Raw genomic sequence first — 7875 nt, forward strand, 5'->3', positions numbered from 1 at the left:
CCTATCCAGCTCAACTCAGGGGACCGGCTGAAAAAGGTGTCCCCTACTCCTCCGCCATCTTAACCTCCAACTCTCTTTATAGCTTTGAATAGCACTAGACAGAATCATCCACGGGAGTTTTATTGGCAAAGAGCGTGCTACCCACATGTTTCAGAAGTTTATGAAAGGGACACATCACTCCGTGGGAGGACATGTTCCTCCCTCCAGTGGACACTGCATCCCGCCTTGGCCACGGTTCTGCATATGCTCACGTTCGGACTGTTTGTAGACTTCCGCTCCAAGATCTGTAGCTGAATAGCCTCCCACATCCCACAGGACAAAGTCAGTCGCTTTGTCCGTGACCCCACTTGCAAAAAGAGCTGGGCGTTGGGTGCAGCAAGGGGCGGCTGGTGCCCAGTTTCCCTCGCAGGTGTCTGCACCAGTGGAGCCCACTTCGAGTTCAAGCCTGAGGTTCTCCTTGGTCTGACCTGCCTTTTCCTGTAACAGGTTCCCGGTGAGGCACCAGTGCAGTAATACTGACCGCAGAGGAAAGCCTCTGAGGTCCTCTCACCTGGTCCCTCCTCTTTGTCCCACCCCTGCTCTCTCAAACTGCTCCCATACGTGGGGACATGCACGGCAGCCAGCGGCTCCTGTTCACCTCCCTCCCCAGGGTCAGCTCTTGTAGCAGGAGCCCGCAGAGAGCAGTGGTTCAGCAAGACTGAAGTTTATTGCTCTCATGGAAAGACCAGATGAGCAACCCCCCCGCCCCGACCCGGGCTGGTGGGGCAGAGACTCCGGCAGCGCCGCCCCCGGAGCTCCCTGGCTGCTCCCTGTGCCTGCTGCCTCACGGTCTGAGGGCCTGCCGGGGCACCAGCCATCCAGGCTGCATCTAGCCAGCTGGAAGGATGGAGGGCAACGGAGGGCACCTCCTTCCTCCCCTCCTTAGGCTCAGGAGGGTTCTAGCAGCGGAAACCGAGCCTCAGGAGGTGGAAGCACTTGACTGTCGTCAGTCGGGTTATCGGCTGTAGAATTAGGATCCGCACCCAGTCTCTAGTGACCCAGGTCGGGGTCCTTGGCACCAGGCCTCGCTCTGTGCTCTGCTGACGTTACAATCCCAAGCTCGTGTCACCTCACTTTTTACTTCTTTCTAACTTTGCCACAGATACAGTCTTTTTCTCCCTCTGCATGAACTCTGGAAACAGTACATCCGGGACCTGTGCGGGGGACTCAGGCCAGACACGTGAGTTGCATTTCTGGAAGCCTTGCCCCTTGGGGTAGAACCCAAGTCTTACGATCACTGTAAACGCAGCCTTCGGAGCCAGCCGGCTGCAGGAGTTTGTAGACCTGTGTGCTCCCTCCAGAATCTTGATGGTGGTCAACACTGAGGGCTTCTGTTTACCTCCTAGACAGCCACAGATGATTCAGGCCAAGCTGTTAAAGGCAGATGTTCATGGGGCTGTTGTTTCAGGTAACTTGCCTAGGAGCTCGCGGTCACCCGAACGCCCGCACCGTCCCTCAGTGGCAGCGTGGCTCTGTGCTACATGGCTAGACACACTCCTGGTCATGTGGATATTTCCAGATCACTGACATTGAGGGTGGGAGATGGAGTAGCTACCCGAGCCAGTTCTGGGCCCTTTTTGGATACACCCTAAATGGTCTTTGTGTGCCTTTCCACACAGGGACCCCTGCTGCTCTCCCAGGGGCACAGCAGCTGCTGGCATGTGCCCCCAGCCCTGAACAGAAAGTCCCTTCCATCCATTTCTCCATAGTTTCAATCTCATCTGTGGACTCCCAGCTTCCAGTGTCCTCTCTGGGGCAGACCTTCCCCTGAACATCTTCATTCATCCAGCTGCCACTGCACACAGCCGCCCACATGTCCAGTAGGCGTCACAACCTCTCCATATCCAAAACAACTCCGCCTCATCACTTCAGCCCCTGCCCTGTGTTCCCCAGCTCCGTTCATGGTACCATTGTTTACTCTGGTCGTTCAGGCCAAAAACCTGGGTGGGATCACATTTCTTCTTCCCATGTCCATCAGCATGTGCGTGACCCCGAATCCAAGTCACCACCATCTCCCCTGGATTCCTGGAGAAGCTGCCTAACCCTCTCCCTGCTGACGCACTGCTTCCCCCCCAAGCAGGCAGCCGGAGGGAAGGTCTTGTACCAAACCTCGGGCCGTGTTTGTCTTCTGCTTCCTTACTGTGATCTAGAAGGCCTCTCCGACCCTGCTGAGCACCAGGTTTGACCACACTGGCCTGCTTTCTGCGTCTCGCACATCAGGCTTGGACCCACCTCGGGGCCTTTGATTTATTCCTTCCCTCTGCCCAGTGTTCTGTTGTTCACAGACTGACGGTGTCTCAGTATTCAGGTCCCTACTCAGATGTCACTTCCCCCGAGGGCCTGCCATCACCGAAAGTGACCTTCCCCCCCATTACCTTGTGTTTTTCTTTGTAACAGTTACCACTATCAGAAAATGCAATCATCTGATTTGGTACACATTCCCCTCCTACCATTAGAACATCAGCTCCTTGAGAGCAGAACCTAGAACAGTCTTGCTCACTCCCGTGCCCGGCACTGACCTCGGACAGTGCCAGGCACATAGCAGGTGCTCAGTGAATGTCTACAGGACACACGGGGGCATGGGTCAGGAGAGCTGAGGGGCCGTTCGCCCCACTCACTGCTCCACAGAGTGTAGCAAGATTCCATTCTGGCCAGAGTTTGGGAGGTCATGGGAAGGCCATGGTGGACAGGTGTTCCTTCAGATCCCATCCGTGAGACTTGGCCCCGTGCCAGCAACTTGTGAGTCTTGGTGGTGCTGACATACATGTGACCTCTTGGCTCCCTAGTCCTTCCCAAGACCCCCGTGGCTGCAGGCCCTCCAAAGGACACCTTGTCAGAGCAGCCCAGAGGCTATAAAGCCACAGGCAGGGGATTTGGACCTTGAATTCTCATGCAATTTGGTCCCTGGCCAGCTGAGGAGCCCCTCCCCCCGCCCCCACCTAGCTAGCTGTGCTGCCCCCAGCACCACCGAGGCTGAGGCCTTGAATGTCCTTTTCCTTTGCAGTCACAAAATCCAAATGCCGCTCCTATGTGGGTGTTACAGGAATCCTTCTACAGGAAACAAAGCATGTCTTCAGAATCCTCACCAAAGAAGACCGCCTGAAAGGTACGTAATCGTGTCTCGGTGTTGTGGCCTGCGGCCTAACGGCTTTGTCAGCCCTCTCCTTGTGGCTTCATCGGCTCAGTTTGGTCTCTCACATGAGCAGAGATTGCAGATGCCTGCTGACCGTACGTTCCATGCCTGCCCAGAACACCCTCTGTCCCCACGGCTCTCCCAAAGGCAGCGTGGAGCCCAGCCAGCAGCCGCAGCCAGATACGACAGGAGGAAGGGTTGCATGGCTACGCTTGGAGATACTTGGGTCTGTTTCCATGACTGAGGCCCTCCCCTGCCCCAAAGCCACTGCCCCCCAGAGCAGTGGACAGGACAGACAAGGGAGCTAGGGTAGTGCCTGTCCCTGGAGTTGCAGGATCTTGCCCTTTCTGCTGACCCTTGGGGTTCCAGGAACGCAAGTGTGGGCTCACCCACTGGGTGGGCCAGAGCTCGTTGTTCTAGCAGAGATGAGCGTACGCAGCAGGTCTGTGGAGATTTCCACACCCCTTGCCCGCAAATCTGAGATTGCAAAACCACAGTGGGAGGTTTCTGTTCCTTTAGTTTTGGAGTTTGGTTTTTCTTGCTGCTTCCTTCCGTTTCCCTGTATATTCTTATCTCATTTTAAACCTCAGAAGGAGGCGTCTCGGTGTCCTCACTGAGCCTAAAGCCATGAGTCTGTCTGAAAATTATATGGGAAGACCTGTTGCTAGCACTTTTTCTGGGAGTTTGGCTTAGAGCCTTTGACCCTGAAAATTAGGTGTTGAGTTATATTTAATCTGAATAAATCGGTCATATGGCCGAGTAACACCCTGTAATCCCGGTGCTGCTAAGCTTTGTGGATCCCCGTTTCTTACTATCTTATGTTCTAATACAGATATTCTAGGAATAGTATTATGCATCAATGTGAACTTAAGGATTTTTTCCTTGTCCTTTTTCTCCTGGGTTTTTTGGTTTTTTTTTTTTTTTTTTTTTAATTATCCCCAAGCTAAACAGTGTGTTCACAGTGGAAATCGATGGCTTCATTTCCTACATTTATGGAAGCAAATTCCAGGTTTGGTCAAGTGAGTGATCTGTCAAGAAGTTCAAAGCCAAGGGAACAGTTGACCTGTGAGCTGTTTGCCATGGACGCAACTGTTTTGACCCCAAGCACCAGGAACACCTGAGTGCCCACGTGTCAGCGAACAGATGGCCGGGTCGGCTCTGGTTCTAGAGCGCCCCCCCCCCAGCCCATTAACACCAGAGTTAGGAACAATTCATCATCCGTATTGAGCAAAGAAGGCCGGGAACGGAGGGACGTATGTTTCTAGGTGATGACGGGCATGTTCTGCTCCCGCGAGAGGAAACCCTGGCAGGATCCTCACAGGTTGCTCCGACTGGTGCCAGTGTGAGGTTTTTATTTCTTTCTCATCCTCCCTTGTGTCTCCTGAATGTTCTGTGATGAATCCGTGGCTTATGTAATAATAAAACACATGTGTTGGCACAAGAGGCTCCTCGTGAAGGCCCGAGCCCTGCGGCACAGCCAGGCTGGACGGGAAGCAGCCCGAGGCTGAGCCTGGCGGGGGCCCCACTTCTGCCCTGTAGACAGAACGTCCCAAGGGCAGGGGCTCGGCCTATCTGAGGTGTTGCTTTACATTACGCCCCCTGTGGAACTCTGGGACCGAACGGCGGTCTCCTGTGCTGTCGCAGGAAAGTACGGAGTTAGCAGTGAGGTCGCAGAGGGGCTTTGGGCTCATGGGCTCTGGAATGGGCACTGGGACGGGTCCGGAGGCAGGCTGCCCGGTCAGGTGCTGCTCCCCATGGGTGTTCGGTACACGGAGCTTGGACGACAGAGCCTTCTCGATCCCGTGGCTCTTGGCTCCAGGGCAGGTCAGCTGACAGGGAACGAGACTGCCTCTCTTTCCAAGTGCTCACGTCCTAGGAGAGCCGGAGTCCCCAGCAGGGGCAGCTCCGCTGGTCCCTACCGCCCGCTGCCGCCGGAAGCCTTGGCTCTTGGGTCTGACTCGGCCCACGTGGCATGTGCCTACCGGCCACTAGGGAAGGGACTCGCAAGCAGCCCTAAGTGGGGACGGGGCTTCCAGTTGTGGTGGTTGGAAAGCTGCATGGCTCAGAGGGACCGACAGCTCTGTTCCTTTGAGAAGTCAGCGTCTGCCGACCGGCCAGGTGAAACAGAAACACTGCTGGGAACAAACCGGCTGCAAATCCGTGAGCTTTTTCTTTTGTTCCAGGAGAAGCAGCAGCCAGGACACTGGGCTCTGTCCCTGTGTCCCGCTGGCCCGCACTGGAGGAGAAGAGCCCTGGGCCAGGAATGTAAACTCTGACTCTGACGGGGGCACAGGAAGGCCGCACTCGGTGCCGCTGTGCCTCTCAGAGCCTGGGGCTGCATCCGCGTCCCTCCATGCGGGCTCCGTGGCTCATCAGGTTGGTCCAGGGCCGGCTCGGATGTGCTCCTGCTGCCGCCGTCACGGCCTGTGCTGCAGGTCTCAGATCCCAGCCCCACCGGGGACAGGGCAGCGGGCCCAGCCACTGAGCCCTGTGCTCTGACAGCCTGGTTTTGCCACAGCGGACTCAGCCTCAGTCCTCACTCACCCAGGGCCTCACCACCTCTCAGTGCCTGCATGGAGGAGCTCTCTCCCACGCATGCCAGGAGGTGCCAGGGATGGGCATTGTAGCAGGCTCATGCCCGTGGGCAATGGAAAACCAGCTAGACACACTCTGAGCCCCTGCATGTGGGGTTTGGAAGGAGCAGAGCCACCCCTCCCGGCCTGGTAAGCAGGAGGAGAGCAGGGGCCAGGGGCAGTATTCGTGGGATTCTGTTCCTCAGACTCATGTGTACGTGGGCATATGGAAATCGGGCTGGGACAGACATCCCCAAAGATACCAGCATCAGGATGATGGGCGGGGAGAACTCTCTTTGTCTATGACATTCATTGTTTTGCCTGGAGAATGTCTTTATAAATAATTTAATCCACTCGCCACAGCTGACTTCCAGCTGGGGCCGCTCCCTTCTTTTATCGCTTATATCCTGGGAGTCCAGAAAGAGCCCTGAGGTCCCGGTCAACCCATCATGGAGTCTTAGGCCCCAGATGCATGGAGGAGGGTTTTGGTGAGAAGGGTTGGGAAGAGGTCCAGCCAGTTATGGCACAGACACAGATGTGCCCTGGAGGTTGGACCTCTATTTTTCTCTCACCTGGGTCATGTTCCAGCTCCTGAATAGAGCACCCCCACCACCAAGGGGCAGAAGAGTTGACACCTATACCTTGGTTTGGGAAAGGGGGTCTACCTGTCCTGGTTTCTGAGCTCCCACAGTTATAGCCATAGAGGGCACTGCTCCAGAACATTCTGACTGTCCTCTGCAGAGACTGGGTTGGCCGACCGGGGTGGAACTTGGCCTGCTCAGGGTGACTGCCCTGAGGAAGTGCCCAGCCTGATCCCAAAGGAATATTTGGAGACTATCAAACATGTCACCGTAAGTTCTGATGGCTTTGACTCCTTTCCTTCCCGCTACATGAAAGATGGTGTGGATATTTGAATCAAGAATGCCTCATCGTCGGATTTCCCCTGGCTAACATCTAGTTTAATCTAGTGGCGTAAAACACTGGGAAAGGAGCTTGTCTGGCAGACCCGTAAGCCGAACTCCCAATTAACCAGCACTTCTGCGTGTCCACACTACTGTGAATGGCCTTGTGACCCCAGAGATCTGTCCGCTCATGGAGCATCAGCTGAATTATCAACAAAATATTCTAAAAATTCCATCTATGTTCAGTAAGCTGTTGCATATATCACTGGTTGGTCGGTTTGTTTCTGGAAATGGTTGCACAGTCCAGACCCCCTTGTGTTGTGTTAACATGGCAGCCGTGGGTGCCCCGAGCTGCTCCTTCGGGGAGACGTGCGGGAAGGTGTCCTCGACGTGTGCTCTCGTATTCCCAGCACTCCAGGACTGCGAATCGTGGCTGCTTACCCAAAGGGACCTTAGGTTCCTATTTGACAAACGAAGACACACACCGATTTGTGGCGATGAGTTCATCGATCCAACCACGAATAAGAATCGAGAGACGGCCTGAAACAGGCCTGATCCCAACGTCCAGTTAGAATGGAGAGGGGCATGGGTGTGTGTAAGGGGTGTGTGTGTGTGAGTGTGTGTGTGTGCATGTGTATGTGTGGAAGGTCCAGTGGGAGTTTGGGGTCTCTGAGTGTGTGTATAAGGGAGTCATTGTTGGGGGTTGGTGTATGGACACGTGGTCGCTATATGACTCACCCCAGGTCGCCATGCCACCACGCATAGAGTGGCTTAAACAACAGACATTTCTGTCCTCACAGTTCTGGAGGCTGGAAGTCTGCAATCAGGCACGTGGTCGCTCCTCAGTGCACACACGTCCCTGGTGTGTCTGTCTCTGTGACCTAATCTCATCTTGTAAGGACACCAGTCAGATTGGATTAGGGCCCCCAGTGGCCTCAGCGTAACTTAATCATCTCTTTATGAAAGGCCCTGTCTCCACGCACAGTCACATTTGGAGGTACTGGGAGGTAAGGCTTCAGGGGAAATGGATGGAGGTAACCTAGGTCCATTCAGGCCTTCAGGGTTCTAAATCAGGACCTGGACGTAAGGGCCTCTTACAGAATGTGTTTGGTTAGGAACCAGATCAGCAAACTCCCTCCTAACATATTGGATGGAACTTGTCTAAATAGACCTCTCCAAATAAAAGGAAACACAGGCCATCCCCGTCAAAGGGGACACTGAGTCTCTA

At 54.9% G+C, this 7875-nt stretch overlaps 1 long non-coding RNA gene across 1 annotated transcript; it reads left to right on the plus strand.

Moving 5' to 3' along the window:
• The first annotated feature begins 57 nt into the window (after nt 1–57).
• On the plus strand, nt 58–4361 carry LOC109488348. The gene is made up of 3 exons (XR_004622749.1): nt 58–1219; nt 3044–3145; nt 4116–4361. It is a non-coding gene; the product is annotated as an uncharacterized LOC109488348 (long non-coding RNA).
• The last annotated feature ends 3514 nt before the right edge of the window (nt 4362–7875 follow it).

Source organism: Ailuropoda melanoleuca, unplaced genomic scaffold, assembly GCF_002007445.2.
Source record: "Ailuropoda melanoleuca isolate Jingjing unplaced genomic scaffold, ASM200744v2 unplaced-scaffold1909, whole genome shotgun sequence".
NCBI lineage: Eukaryota > Metazoa > Chordata > Mammalia > Carnivora > Ursidae > Ailuropoda > Ailuropoda melanoleuca.